Here is a 17,067-nt window from a genome sequence, read left to right as displayed (position 1 = left end):
AGACATACTACGGCTTTGAGTTTCAGTCGACAATTAGATCATGGACAGATCATGAACTTAAAAACAGTTATTTTATTTTAAATTATGTCATTGTATGAGTTTGACTTAGTGAGTACACGTGAGTGAGGATGACATCAAAAGCCATAACAGATCATTTGGGCTGGAGTTATGGGCAACTCTGCACAGCCTAATATGAGCACTGAAAACAAAATCTGCCTCCTCAGCAGGATAAGTATCAACTCTTAACAACTAAGTATATTACTCCAAGACTCTGGACCATAGATATTTTAATAATGTTATAACTGTTAAGACTTTAGGTATTTTAGAGGCTTATTAAATTAATTTAGCCTCATGAAATGAACATGAAACTTTCAGAAGTTTGGTATAATGTTAAGCTTAAAAGTGATGCATTTGGGCAGCAAGTAGTCAAGGCATAGAGTTGAGATGGCCAATGTTTCTTGTAATTTGATGAGGTTTAATATCAATGAAGAAAAACAATTTGAGTAGGTCTCTAAGGACATTTTTAGAGAGGATTGACCTTAGTAGGAAGATGTATCCTGGCTGTGGGTGACTTTTTTGGATTTGTATCCTGGGAAGAAAAAGATAAGTTGACTAGAATACCATTAGAGTGATATAAGTAGTCATTTTCTGCTTTCTGATTGTAGATACACTGTGACCAGTATTTTGTGATCCTGAAACTAAGCTTTTGCTGTCATTTGGACTGTACCTGCAAACCATGAGCTAAAATTAGTCTTTCCTTTCTTGTGTTGACTTTTATCAAATATGTTTTGGGACACTCATGAGAAAAGTAATTAACACAGGATGTATGATTGGAGTCTTTATTCAAAGTTCCTAAATTTTGTATTTTGGAACATTTGATTAAAACTTTAATGTTGTCTTCAATTCTATGAACCAAGTTTTAAGAATTAAGAAAATACATAATTAATTTAATTCTTGAGAAAATATTAGCAATTTTTCATGATGTATTATAGTATATTATCATCAGGCTGAGTAATCTGGTATGTAAGAAACAGCAATTGTTACAACACTAGCTATTGTAGATGTAACTAACCGTCTTTTTAAATAAGAAACACAGAACCAATGCAAAGAAGAAAGCCAAGAGATCAGAGCTAAGAGCCTTATCTGTCTGCTGCAGCTAGCCTCTTCAGCCAAGAGACCTACTTCCTGTGTTTTTGTCTTTATATAGACTTTCTGTTCTGCCTTCTCATTGGTTGTAAACCCAACCACATGACTGCCTCATCACTGCCTGTCTGTACAGACCTCCAGGTCTTCTATGGTTGGTATTGAGATTAAAGGCGTGTGTCTCCAATGCTGGCTGTATCTTTGAACACACAGAGATCTACCTAACTCTGCCTACCAAGTGCTGGGATTAAAGGCGTGTACCACCACCACCCAGCTTTTGCTATGGCTCTAATAGCTCTGACCTCCAGGAAACTTTATTTATTAACACACAAATCACATTTTAGTACAAATAAAATATCACTATAAGCCATCTTAAGAAATGCAGTCTTCATGAGGATATCCAGAAAGATTCTCCTTTGTGGATGCCCAGGATATAGCCATAGTCACAAGGGGTCAGAGCAACTTTATTTATTAACACACAAATCACATTTTAGTACAAATAAAATATCACTATAAGCTATCTTATATTTGTGGCTGTCAGATGAAACCTGTAAATAGGAGGTGGAGGTTAAGCCATCCTTACTGAATAGTTCTTAACCACAGGCTCCAAAGTTATGTTGAGGAGAGAATATTTTGGAAGCTGTTTACTGTGACAGAAACCAGGCATTTGAAAACAAAACTGAACTTAGGCATATCATGGAGTATCAGTTACAGTTACATGGCTGTTTGGTCATGAGAACTTTCCCATGTCAGGTGTTTGGATTCAGGTTTTACACGGTCAGTTAACTCAGAGATATTCCACTTATCATGAACTCCTTGAAATTGGATCCAAGTTTTAAAGTCATGCTTAGGATTTCACCAGTGCATGATAGGACATGTTTACAGCAGATGGCCTGTTGATCAAATCTCCATGCCTCTGATTTATATGTGTATCTATACTATAAAGCTATCTCCTAAGAAGTGTGCACTGACCCCCTCCTATTTGATCAGACTGTAGCTCAGATTCTACTTTGAGGGGATAGCTTGTTAACAGGGAAAGTCCTTGTCTATTGCAGTTGTCAGAAAAGCCTTAGGCATTTAGATTTTTTTCCTATGATAAGGAAGATTCAACTGTCACTGGGGTATTATTACAGAATCCCAAGGATATCAAAATGAAGTATCAGCTGTCAGATTCTTTTAGCAGACTCCAAAGTTTTTATTTTAAAAAATGCCAAAAAAATATTTAATTTTCTCATTTCAAGTCAATTAAATATTATGGGTGAGACAAATCACTCATTTGCTTCTGACCTTCTAGAAGAAGCTGTTCTTTTGTTGAAATACTGTATGTAGGCTCAGTCTAAATTTGCGTGGACTATGCTTTAGTGTATTTATAAATGATGAACTTGGATTCTGAAATTAAACTTTTTATTTGCAATTTTCTAAAAAATTCTTTTGGAAACAGTATGATTAAGTGATATTTCAAGTGAATCCACATTAAAGATTATAAAAATGAATAATATTTCCCTGCAGATTATATTTGCACTCTCATGATAAGAAATTATTACAGTTTAGCTAAGAACTTTGAATTTTCTCAAAACTCTCAAGACACAACAGATTTCAATGTTTCTAAATGGGGCTACATGTTCTATATTCCTTTCAGATGATCCACTGCTGAATTGAACTCTAATGTATGTGAAAACAATTGCTACCTCAAATTGATCTGCTGGAAAAATCTTCCTACATACAGCTGAAGTGTAACTCCTTTTTTAGGAACATGAAGAACCTGAAATGTTCTAAGTTTTAAATTTCAAATTTCCACTGGCAAATGATAAAAAAAATGCATCTAAAACAATTTTTAAAACATTATAGATATGGAGGAAATTGGGACAGCTATTAAAGCAATGTAATTTAGTAGTGATCAATTCACAGTTACTTTTCCTATTGATATTTTTCTGTATTTCTCTAACCTTAATTCTGTTGGAACAGCCTGGTAAAAGTCCATGTATGATAGGATCTGGTGTCCTCTTCTGGTGTAAAGGTGTACATACAGATAGAGCACTCATATATACATAAAATAAATAAAACTTTAAAAAATGAATTAAAAGATGAAATAAAAATAAAATTAAAATATGACATGGCAAAGAACAATACTCAAGAAAAAGATGGAATATTTTGTCTTAGTTACTTTAAGGGAATCCTATGCCACAAGGAGCCTGACTTTAGAAAGTCATAGCACATTAGGGATAGTTAATCTCCACAGACAACAAACAGTAAACACAATAGTGAAAGATAGGAAAGGAATTTAATTGATATAATTGTGTTGGATAGGCTTGTCTTTAGAACTATTAAAAAGAACTCCAATATTAAACAGAAAAGGAGCTAAAGAACTACCAGTGTTGAACAGACTGTCTCAGAAAAAGAAGACAAATTGGAAACATTTTAGTTAATTTATCTTTTCTTCAGCCTTGAAGAGAGGTGTAAACTTGGGGTAGACACCATACTTATTCTCAGAGTTGGGCAACAATTGTCTCAAATTTAAACAGAATCGAATACAAACAAAATAATTGGAGATATGTCAAGCTTTTATCCTACCCTTCGCTATCCATTGGGCTTTCACAAGACTTTAGATAAAGCAGCATGTATGTGTCTTATAGTTTTCTTATGATTACCATTAAAATGTTTTAAGGGTTGACAATGTTCATTAAATAGGACCAACTTCTGTTACACAAACTCATAGCCATCTTATACAAAGGCAAGGTTTAGGCAATGGGTTAAATGAAACGTTTAAATTTTATTTTTATACTTTTTGTATTTTTTTTCATTTCAGTCATTTGTTTATGCTTATTGATACATATTAATTGTACATTATATGGGGTAATGTAATCCTTTGATACATGTGTAAATTAGGTAATGACCACACTGAGATACTTTTATACCTATCCACGCTTCTACAGTCCAAACATTCAAAATTCTTTCTAAAGTTAACTTAAATATAAGCTATATTTATAAAAGAATAATTCATTACTACATAAATGGAAACATGTCCAAACTAAAATCATAAAATTTCTTCCTAAAGTTATTATGAAGATATCCTAAAAATAAAACAAGACTAATATATATTACATCTTGCTAATCAGATTTATTTTAAAATAGTGGTGAATTAAGGTTTTATATATTTTTATATCTCAATTTTTCTGTATCAGTTTTATATCTCAATTTAAAAACTCACATAGCATGTACAGAGCCTTAAGGAAAATATGAGAATGAAAGAGAGAGAGAGACAGAGAGAGACAGAGAGAGTCAGAGAGACAGAGAGACAGAGACAGAGAAGAGAGGGTGAGAGAACAATTAGAAAGGAGTGAGGGGAAGAGAAAAGGGGAGAGAGGAGAAACAGGGATGAAAAAGAAGGAAGAGAGAGCAGAGTAGGGAGTGTTATAAGAGGGAGGGATAAAGAAAGGACAATTTTATGGAAATGTAGTAGTACTTTATGTAGTTTCTTGGCTCATTTGCTACTCAGAGGTTAAAAGCTGGTTCTGTTCATGCTAAGAACTTGAATTTTTTTCCCCAACACAAAACTACCCATCACACCAGCTGCAATAATTTTTCTGGCCTCTGAGGGCATTGTCTGTCACAAGTACTCACCACCTCAAACACATACGTAGACATAATTCAAAATAAAATAAATATTATAAGCAAATAAAATAAATGAAAATTGTTATGTGTATGATCCATTGTTTTTCTGGAAATTCAGATAAATCTCTGGTCTGGCCTTAAATATTAAAACACAATTTATATATTTCATACAAACCAGACATTTCCATTATGAAAGAGAAAAATGAGGAAACAACAAGGATAGATTATGTCAAATCACGACTAAAATTGAGGAGGGAAAAACAAAAGTTTCAGCTTTTCATCTAGCATCTGGGGTTTCTGATGGAATCATCTGCACCCCTCTAGTCTTGGGCCATCATCCCATTCATCCCGTTATGCAAGTTTTAGTTCAGGTGACTTTTTTTTTTATCTTTCTCTCATAACACATCTACAGAATTCTTTTCTAGACACTCCATGATCTTGGTATTTCCAGTGTCCTAGGGTTTCAATACATCCTAAGATTTAATATCTTAGTTCACACTACAGACCCTCTAACAGGAAATCTATATAAACCTGTCACACATTATCTGGCTTCTTCAGCTTTCAGAATCCTTGGTTTATGACTCCATCATCCTTTATTTTAGTATACTTCATTCCAACAAAACCAGTATCACGTTTGTGGCACTGGTAAGTTCTACTGTAAACTCAGATGTACCCTGGACACTCAAACACAGTTTCATTGGCCACTATATGCCTTTGATGCTGATCCTGGGGAAATGTTTCATCAAGTGAGAATTTTGCAGCAAGGAACCACTAAGACATTTTTTGAGGGTCTTTTCTTTCAATAAATTTACACGTTAACAAGTTGATAGGTGGTATTTTAATTTCAAATGACCTTCTTATTTTTCCATGTATGTAATGGCATTTACATTTTTTTACTTTTTTTTTGTATTTTATAATTTAATTTAATTTTACATATCAGCCATGGATTCCTTGTTCTCCACCTTCCTCCCCCTCAACCCCCTGCCTTCCTCCCAACCCATCCCCCATTCCCACCTCCTCCAGGGCAAAGCCTTCCCCGCGGACTGAGAACAACATGGTAGATTCAGTCCAGGCAGGTCCAGTCCCCTCCTCTCAGGCTGAGCCAAGTGTCCCTGTATAAGCTCCAGGTTTCAAACAGCCGACTCATGCAATGAGCACAGGACCCGGTCCCACTGCCTGGATGCCTCCCAAACAGATCAAGCTAATCAACTGTCTCACTTACTCAGAGGGCTTGATCCAGTTGGGGCTCCTCAGCTATTGGTTCATATTTCATGTGTTTCCATTCGTTTGGCTATTTGTCCCTGTGCTTTATCCAACCTTGGGCATTTACATTTAATGGAACTAATTCAAGAAGTTTTTCTGCCATGTCATTACCTACAATGTTAAATTTCCACACACTCATTCTTCACCTATTTGCATAGTTTTATATCTTACAGAAATTTCTTGCCATAGGCATGACTAAAAGTCCTGATCAGTAACCACACCACTCCTGAATGTCATGCTTTCCTACGGTCCTATGCCAAAGAACTTATTCTATTACTATTGAACTCAGTCAACTTAACGTTTTATGATGTGGGAAGACTGACCAGAGCTTCATTGTTAGACTATAACAAAAAATGCTTTGAGTTTAGTTTACCAACCAATAGAGCTCATGTTTCCCTTATGCAGCCTTATGAGCCAAATCTCCATTGTTTTCCTTTCTCTAGGAATTCTGCCCAATGAAACTGCAACAACAATGACCAATTTAAGCTCGGAATTTACAGACTTCTCTAAAACACAGCTCTGAATTTTTCCATTTTCCTTCTGAAAATCAAATCTAAAATATTCAGAAAAAGATATAAAGGCTTATCACAGCAAGACATCCACTCCTTGAAATCATGTTCTTTATTAATTACATTTCTTAGTACTGTAACTAATACTTAAAACAATAATATAATGAAGGAATTGCTTATTTGCTTCCTGGTTTGCTAATACATTCCATCATCATGTGGAAAGGATGCTGGAAGGGCCACGAAGTAGGTGATCACAATGCATCTGTTATTAAAAAGCAAAGAAAGATGAATTCTCTCACTCCTATTCCCTCCTCACTTTGATTCAGTATGGGATCCTAGAGCACAGAATTGAGTCACACCAACTGGGTGAATCTTCCCAGCTCATTAAGGTCTCTATGAAAATGTATTCAGAATTTTGTGTCTCAGATGATCGCTATCCAACAATAACAGCAAAACTATTCTTTTTTTTTTTTTTTTGGTTTTTAGAGACAAGGTTTCTCTGTGTAGCTTTGCGCCTTTCCTGGGACTCACTTGGTAGCCCAGGCTGGCCTTGAACTCACAGAGATTCGCCTGGCTCTGGCTCCCGAGTGCTGGGATTAAAGGCGTGCACCACCACCACCCAGCAAAACTATTCTTAATGACTTCTCATCTTAGTGACTTTGACTCAGAGGTTTTAGTTAGAAAACCATGATATCAATATATTCAAATATTTGGTAGTAGAGAAACATGCAATGCCTAGAAAAAACTTAGTCAATCATCAAAATCAGTTAGCATAAAAAGCAAAATTAATCATGATGGTCATTCATTGTTTGGTTACTTGATGCATAACAGATTTTAAAAGTGTTATTTTAAAAAAAATTAGTGATTTTCTTCAAACACAGTTTTACCTTTAGCAAACAGTAAGAACTACTGGCAAGACAGTTCATATCTTCTAATGGAGAGTTTTTGCTAGGATGTTTCCATATGGACATAGAATTAAAATGATCTATAATTCCATATAGTTGTTCCCATTGATCAACTCATCTCTCAACCATCATCAAAGAAGTTTCTATTTATAGCAGAAGGTGATTAATACAGATAATTAAAACTGGTCAAGGTAAAGAGGATGAGATTCTACAGAATACCCAACACTAAGGGAACAAATATACTGCATCCTTGGGTCCCAAGGTCCAGGCATCATTGCTCAGAGGAGGTGGAAAGTATATAAAAGTGAGATGAAGTGGATGAATCAAGGAAGCATCTTCCGGATTAAGCAGGGCAGTTGTACATAGGAACTCAAAGAAGTTGTGGCAGCATTTACAGAGCTTATTAAATACTAAGCCAGACCAAAATACAGCATGGGAGGGAAATTAAATACAAAATTCCACTCCTAGCAGAGGAAATATTGGCAATTCATAGCTGCTGGGAACTCAGGGGTCAGTTTTCTCTAAGAGTGTATCCCCTGGTAGGTTAATCAATCTCTGGTGCTGGATCACATATACGAGAAGATTTGGGGAGAGCAAATTGATCTTGAACTGTATAAAACAAAACAAAACAAAGTTGGGTGGATAATGAAGAAAGATAGATCTCAGAACAGTTGGCTCATGAATATTAAGTTTATATAAAATTATAAAAACTCAAAATTCTGAAAGAACTAATAAAAATGTAATAAGTAAATAAAAGTCATAGAAACACAGACTTGGTGAAATGTACTTTGTAAACTACACATTTCCTATAAGGTATTCAAATTAATGCATCTTTGTCTTATTTATGTATGTTGTTCCTTATATCACTAGAAACAGAAAACTAAATGTTATCTTTTATGCTTTTATTTTATGCATCCTCCTCTTCCTCATCATCATTATTATTTACCTCCCAACCTCAGTTTTCCCTCCCTCCTCTCTTCCCAGTCCTTCCTGCCAACCACTGTGGATATCGCTCTGTATGCTGTGAATTTGTTGCTCTGATTGGTTGATAAATAAAATGCTGATTGGCCAGTATCCAGGCAAGAAGTATAGGCAGGGTAAGCAAACAAGAAAAATTGTAAAAAGGCTGGAAGGTTGAGTCAGGAGACGCCAGCCCACCATCCAGGGAGCAGCATGTAATGGCACACAGGCAAAGCCATGGAAAACGTGGTGGCATATAGATTAACAGAAATGGGCTGAGTTTAAGGGTAAGAGATAGTCAGTAGTAGGCCTGAGCTAATGGCCAATCAGTTTTAATTAATATAAGCCTCTATGTGTTTACTTAGGTCCAAGCAACTGCAGGACTGGCAGATGAGAGATTTGTCCTGACTGTGGGCCAGGTGGGACACAGGAAAACTTCAGCTACAGCCAACCTCCCCTCTGTACTCCCCACATTCACTCATGTTATATTTCTTTTCAGAAAAGAGCAAGTCTCCCATGGATATCAACCAAACATGGAATATCAAATTACAATAAGACTAGGCATCTCCCCTCTTATTAAGGCTGAACAAGGCAACCCAGTATAAGGAAAAGTGTCCCAAAAGCTAGCAAAAGAGTCAGGGGCAGACCTTGCTCTCACTGTTATGAGTCACACAAGAAGACTAAGCTACAAAACTGTAACATATATACAGAGAGCCTAAGTCAGTCATCCCCACGCAGGCTTCCTGGTAGTCAGTTCAGTTTCTATTGGATTCTATGAATCAAGGTTAACTGATCCTGTTTTTTATTTGTTTGTTTGTTTTTGTTTTTGTAGTGTCCTTGACCCTTAGGCTCCTACAATCCTTCCTCCCTGTCTGTAGCAAGATTCCCCAAGCTCAGGCTAATATTTGGCTGTGGGTTTCTGCATCTGTTTCCATCAATTGCTGGATTATGTAATCTATTTTTGGGGCTTCTTGTTACCTCTTTCTGTTTATTTAGCATATACTTTAGAGTTCAGTTTGATCTTTCTATGACTGCTTGCCCTATAGGATTATGTGGTATACCTGTAATATATTTTATATTTTAATAAACAAAAAACTGTTTCTTTTTACCAGAGATATATGCTGGAGCATTGTCAGTTTTAATTTGTACAGGTATACCCATCATGGCCATAACTTCCAGCAAATGTGTGATTACAGAACTCAAAGAAGTTGCCCATTGAAAACATGAATAGGTATCAATGGTGTGGTGTACATATTTCAATTTTCTAAATTACACAAAATGAAACACATCCATCTCCCAGATTTCATTCCTCTGAGTACCCTTTGGCTTACATCCTGATGTCAGTGGAATTTTATTACATAAAGAACAAGTAGGATATTTCTTTATATTTTCCTTGGCTTGTTGCCAGGTTATGGAAAATTCTTTTCTAAAACACTACTAGCACATTTCCTATCAATAGTCTATCAATCTTGTCATTATCTTGTGCCTGAGGGCCTGGCAGACCCATATGAGATCGGATGTGAGTTCTATATAAGGGATGATTTATGTAAATCTGAATAAATAACCAAGTTAATTCTGACTCATCAGGGATAAATTCAGCAGTTTCAATATGTAAGACTACTATTTCAGCATACTGAGGGTCAGTAACTATGTTGAGACTTTCTATAAAATCCATTAATATCATTAGTATAGCATATAAATTCTGATTTTTAAACAAAATTATAAGAACTTTGAACCACTTTAGTTAAATTTTCTGATTTGTAACCTCCCTTTCCTTGTTTGTTTGCATTGCATAAAATATAGGGGCTCCAGATATTGATGTTTCCCATACAATATGAGGCAGGATCCAATTAGCTCTCTTTATAAGTTTAATTTTGTCACTTTGGGGATATCTGTTGTTAATCTCTCCCAAATAATTATCGCAAGCTTTTTGCCAAGATTCACTTTCTGCCCATAATATGTCAATTTCATCATTAGTTAAAAGAACCACGATTTCTGCTAGGTCTATTCCTGCTAATTGATGAAGTCTCAATTTTCCTTTTAAATTCAACTCAGAGATCTTTTCCACATAAGTTTTTACATTTTACTCTGTTTATTTGATAGAAATACCCATTCCAATAAAATATTCTCCCTCTGAATTAAAATTCCAGCTTAGAGGGTAAAATAACCAAATTGCAGTCAAGCTTTGGATCCACATGATCCACATGTGCATCCAGTACTTTCTTTTCCACCAAAGCCAATACCTTTTCAGCTTCAGCTCATAAGTCCTTGTCACCCTCTAAAGTTTTGAACAAATTTCTCAGTTCATCATTTTTTACCCAATAGTGGTCCATATACTGGAAATGTCTCTGAATAATCTTTAAAAGTCATTAAGAGTCCATAATTGATCTCTGCTAATTTGCACCTTTTGGGGTCTAATTTTTTTGTAGACCTATTTTTATATCCTAAATAATTAATAGAATCTCCTCTTCGTATCTTTTCAGGAGCAATTTGTAATCCCCAACCAGGCAAAATTTTCTTTATTTTTTCAGACATTCTTTCTAAAGTATCCACATTTCAATCATCTAGTAAAATGTCATCCATGTAATTACAAATTATAGGTTTTTGAAATTGTTTATGTATTACTTCCAATGGCTGTCATATAAAACATTGGCACAGAGTTGGGCTATTTAACATTCCCTGTGAAAAAAACCTTCTGTTGATATCTCTTGACTGGCTGGAAATTATTATAAGTAGGTACCATGAAAGCAAATTTTTCTCTGTCTTTTTCTTGTAAGGGTATTGAGAAAAAACAGTCTTTCAAATCAATAACTGTAAGAGGCCATACTTTAGGTAACAGAGCAGGCAAAGGAATTCCAGATTGTAGAGAGCCCATTGGCTACATTACCTTGTTAATAGCTCTTAGATCTGTTACCATTCTCCACTTACAAGATTTCTTTTTAATAACAAATACAGGAGAATTCTAAGGACTGGTTGATTCTTCAACATACTGAGCATTTAAGTGCTCTTTGACCAGCTGTTCTAAGGTCTGTAGTTTCTCTTTTGTTAAAGGCCATTGCTGAACCCATACAGCCAGGGCTGTTGGTGTCTTTGAAAGATTAGTGGCTATTGTGCCCTGTTCTTGTACAATCTGGATGGTTGGTGACTGTTCTTTATAATGCATTTTATTTTTCTCTAATATTTTGCTCAGAAACATATGTTAGTTTATGGTTTCTTTCTGAGATTGGAAGAATGTTAATCTGGGTATTCCATTGTTGTAATAGATCACATCCCCATACATTGATAGCTATATTAGCCACATATAGCTTCAAATTTTATTTTCTGTCCTTCTGACCCTATACGTTCGACCCATTTCATGCTCTGTTTCACTTGAGATAATGTTCCAACCTCTAGCAGCTGAGTATTTACCTCGTGAAGAGGCCAATTTGGATACCAAGATTCTGGTGCAATTATTGTTACATCTGCACCTATGTCTACAAGACCTTCAATGACAATGTTATTTATTAACATTTTTAATTTTGGTCTTGGTTCATTTATAGAAGTTTGCCAAAAAATTGTTTTTTGGTTTGTCCTGAGTTTTTTTTTCTCTCTTCTATAGTTGTTCTATCACCCTGAGCATTACGATGTTTTACAATAAACATTAGGTTCTTTAATTGCTCCGAGAAGGGGTTTCTTCTATGATGACAGGAAAGGACTGAACTGAATTTGTCATGGGGGCCTGACAGAGGCCCCTCAGAGAGATTCCAGATGGTAAAGGCAAAGTTCTATCATGTCTGTCCCATGTTGATCTACATTTGTTTGCCTTTACCACACCTTCTGCATAATCCACAAGGGAGGGGTGTTCTGTTACTATTGTTCCTTGAAAAAACATTGTTTATAAGAAAACTGTTTACAGTCCCTTTTTATGTAACTATGTTTACCAAAATTAACACATCTGATATTGCTATTTTTCTTCAAACTTCTGGAAATCACCTATCCTGTCCAAGACTTATCATGGTAAGGAGATTCAATATTCATTGTATCTTGGATCCATTCCTCCAAGGGTGATGATTTTGCTTTAATGGCCTAATTACTCTTTTGCATTATGCATTAGCATTTTCAAAAACAAGAGTTTCAACTATTATTTGTCTAGCTTCTGAATTTGGTATCATTCTATTTACTGCTGAAGACAGCCTTTCTAAGAAATCAGTGAAGATTTCTTTTGGGTCCTGTATAACTTTTGTAAATGACTCAATTTTCTTTCCTACTTCTTCAATTCTGTCCCAAGCATTCAAGGCTGCCATTCGGCATAAAGTCAGGGTGTGGTCATCATACAGAGATTGCCTTTCTACATTAGCATAATCTCCCTCTCCAAGAAGTTGATCTTGGGAGATTTCCATACCTCTAGCCCTACTTTGTTGTTCAATGGTTTAGCCTCATCCTTCCACCAGGTCCTCCAATGCAATTGAGGACCCACTTCTAAGACAGCTGTAACTAAATCTCTTCAGTCTTGAGGAATAATTCTATTACAAGTTAACCATGAGTTTAATATCTGCTTCACAAATGGGGAATACATACCATATGACATTATAGCTTCTTTGAAGCTCCTCAAATCTAACATTTGCACAGGAGTCTAGACAGCTCTTACACAGCCTTGAGCAATTGGCACTTCCTATAACGTTACTGGATAGATTAATGTTGGCTGTTTGAAATCCTTAGGCTGTTTCTCTGTAACCATATAATGCAATGTTGAGATTGGTTTACATTTAAATTCATCTGTCTGGGTTTGAATTTTTCTATGATCTATTCTAACAAGGTTTTCTAAAATTTTTATCTTGGCACTTACATTAACAAATTTTTTATAATAAAACAAAAATGATCAAACAAATAATGTTTACAATTAACATTATGTAAATCCCATCTAGATTAATTATCCTCTCATTTAATTGTTCCATTTTCAGACTGTCTGTTGTATTATTAAACAAAGACCAAATTCCCTCCATTGTAAAAATGTTTCTCATTTTTAATGTAGGAAAAAATCTTTTTTAACTAATTTCTCCCTTTAAAAAATCCCAAATATATCACCAAATCTGCTGACAATGATGATTTGAATGTGAGGCTGACTGCTTCTGTGAAGACCAGTAGAAGCCTGAACAGGTTTCAAGACAGATACCTAGTGTGACAGCAGCCCAAGATGGGGATCCAGGGAGAGCCCATAGCCCACCAGGAGAGTAGAAGCCAAAGAGCCATCCATCTACATGGAACTCGAGAAACCAGCTAACTCCTGTGGTTTTGGGAGTCAAAAAAACAAAAAACAAAACAGAACAAAAAACTAATGGAGTTTGCTGCAGAGAGGCTACAACAAAAACTTAGCCTATGTGTTAGAGACTCTGGCCCACATGGTGTGGAGACAATGGCCTCATGCTGCTTGGGCCTAAGCCAGAGCCTGCAAGGCCACAGGCAAGTGGCTTTTTCCTGAAATCGAGCCCCACAAGTTGGACACCAGATGTTGTTTGAATCTTAGATGATCTTTTAATAAAAAACCCAGAGCCAGATATCAGGGTAAAAGCTGAAAAATCAGAGAAGCAGAACAGCCAGCCACTAATTCTTACCTCTACGAAATCCTCAGTCTAAAGAGAGTGAGTTCATGTTTCCTCACACCTTTCATACTTTTCTCTGCCCTGTCATATTGCTTCCTGGGATTAATTTGTGTGTGATTCCCAAGCAAAGGCATGAGATCTCAAGTGCTGGGATTAAAGGTGTGTGCCACCACTGCCTGGCTCTGAGTCTAATCTAGTGGCTGGCTCTGTCCTCTGATCCTCAGGCAAGTTTAATAGAGTATATAATATATCACCCACAAAGGGACCTTGTCTTCTTGTTTTCCTCCATCACCTCTGACTCTTGTACTCTTTCTGCTACCTCTTTCACTAGGCTCCTTGAGCCCATTCGGGAAGAATTTGATGAAGACATTCGTTTTGTGGCTTACTGCTCCAAGGTGTCTGATCTCTCACTCTCTTCATAATTTCTCTGTGTGAGTTTCTGCATTTGTTCTCATTTATTGGAGGAAGAAGTTTCTCAGATGATGGCTGAAGAAGGCACTTATCTATGAGTGTAGCAAATTGTCATTAGGAGTCATTTTATTTTTGAGGTTTTTCAATTAAATTAAATTTAATCTTTATAGAACAGTAGTATTTGGTTTTACCCTGGGTTTTAGGGCTATCTAGTCTCATGTTCTTGGCCACCCATGCAGTGATGGATATGGCTGTGGATCTTAAGTCAAGTTAGACAAACTCTGAGTCACCATTTCACTAGCATTCTTGCAGGCCAGGACACATATGTAGATCAAAGCATTTGTGGCTGGATTTGTGTTTATATTTCTATTTGGTAATGTGTAAAGAACTTTCCTGTACCAGATACTCTAGAATATTACAGTTAAGGCACTCTGTAGACACCAGTATTGGTGTAATTATTAAGGCCAGTCCATGTAGTTAAAAGGGAGGTTTATTTAGTGGTGTAACTTACAAATGAAGGGATAGGTAGGTTGCAGGGTCTGGGAAAGACATAGCACAGTCCGGTGGTGTTCTCTGGAGAACTCTCCTCGGTATACTTCCAGCGTCCAGGGTCCAGGAACCAAGAGAGAGGGCACATCCTGATCTCAGGTCTTTAGGGTCTTCTCTTGGCTCTGCCTTGTAGGCGTGACAGTTACTAAAGCCTCAATGGGGGTTGGAACTTCCAGATCAAGGTTGGAATGGCTTCCCACGACACACCAGATTGACTTTTTTACCTTCAATAGGTTTGTCTTCAGCAATAAAACTTGCTGTCAGTTCTGGAGAGCAACCTACAGTATTGACAATGACCTGGGTTGTTTTGCTGGTCCACATGGGACCCCTTTGGCCAACAATTCAATTGAACAGACCCCAAACCTGGTACTGGGAGCTTCATTTGGTGACAACAGATGGCCAGTTTGGAGTCATTATTTTTTGGTTTCCTTTAGATTCCCTTCATGTGCATAGATATTTTAAGAAGCCTCTAATCTATTAGGTTTCCATTATGCACTTCCAAAGGCTGTTATTTTTAGCTATGTCTCCCCATAATTACCCCTTTCCCCCTCTTCTCTTCCCCAACCAGCTTAATCCTCCCACTACAGTCTCCCACTTCCACCCACAATTATTTATTCTATTTCTATTTTCTAATGAGATCAATCTGTCCCACCCTACTCCCTTACTCTATACGAAACTATGATTCTATTGTAGCTTGGTTATAATTGACTTGAAGGCTAATATTCACATAGAAGTAAATAATACCCTCTTTGTCTTACTTAAGACATTTTATTATTTCATTTTTTAACAGCTGACTAATATCCCATTATGAAAATGTACCCCATTTTCTTTTCCCATTATTCAGTTGAGGAACATCTTCAAATTTCTGACCATTATGAATCGATCAGGAATGAACATGGTTGAGCAAGTGTCTCTATGATAGCATGAGGATCTGGAGATAGAATGATTCCATCTTCCTGAAAAACTGCCACACTGAGTTCCATAGTGACTGTACATTTGCACTCCCACAAGCAAGATTTGATTTGAAGTTCCCTGATGACTAAGTACACTGGACACTTCTTTACATATTTCTCAGCTATGTGAGTTTCTTTTTTGAGAATTTTCTGTTTAGAAATATACCCCATTTTTAACTGAGTTATTTGTTTTCTTGCTAGATGCTTCTTGAGTTCTTTATATATTTTGAATTTAGCCCTCTTTTGGAAATGAAGTTATTAAAAACATTTTCCATTTCTATAGGCTGCCACTTTGTCTTCTTGATGGTGTCCTTTGCTATCCAGAAGCTTCTCAGTTTCATGAGGTCCTATTTATTATTTGTTGATCTTAGATTGTGTGCTAGTGGTGTTCTGTTAAGAAAGTATTTTCTTGTGCCAATGAGTTCAAGGCTATTCGTCATTTTATCTTCTATCGTGTTGTGTATCCAGTTTTATGTTAAGGTCTTTAATCCTTTTGTAATTGAGTCTTGTTCAGGGATATATGGATCTATTTAGATTCTTCTTTTCTGTGTAGCCATCCAGTTTGACTAGCACCATTTGTTGAAGATGCTGTCTCTTTTTTCAATGTGTATTTCTGGCTTCTGTATAAAAAATCTGGTGTCAATGGGTATGTGGATTTATACTTGGATTTGCAGTTTGATTACATGGATCAATATGTCTGTTTTTGTGCCTTTATCATGCTTTTATTTTTTTAAGTATAGCTCTATAGTATATTTTGAGGTCATCAATGGTGATACCTGTAGCAGTTTTTTTTTTTTTTAATTCTGGGTTCTGGGTTAACTATCCTGTTGTATTTGTGTGTGTGTGTGTGTGTGTGTGTGTGTGTGTGTGTGTGTGTTCATATTAAGCTGAAAAATGTTCTTTCAAGATCTGTTATGACTGCCTGGAAGGCCAATCTCCAGCAATACCTAGGGTAGGCAAAAAAAAAAAAAAAAAAAAAAAAAAAACTCCACAAATGTGGCAAGGGCTAAACTTTCCTTTCTGAAGGGTAAGGAAGGAAACACACATGTTTTGATGGTGCCTTTCTCTTTCATTTCATCTTGAAAGATCTTCTCAGAAAATCTCTCTGTCTCCATACAGCTACATATGTCTCCACACAGCTACATCTCTCTTCTACACAGCCACACATCTCTATTCTACATAT

The sequence above is a fragment of the Peromyscus eremicus genome, chromosome 1 (assembly GCF_949786415.1).
Source record: "Peromyscus eremicus chromosome 1, PerEre_H2_v1, whole genome shotgun sequence".
Lineage (NCBI taxonomy): Eukaryota > Metazoa > Chordata > Mammalia > Rodentia > Cricetidae > Peromyscus > Peromyscus eremicus.
The sequence above is the reverse complement of the archived record's forward strand: the minus strand, read 5'-3'. Positions refer to the sequence as shown.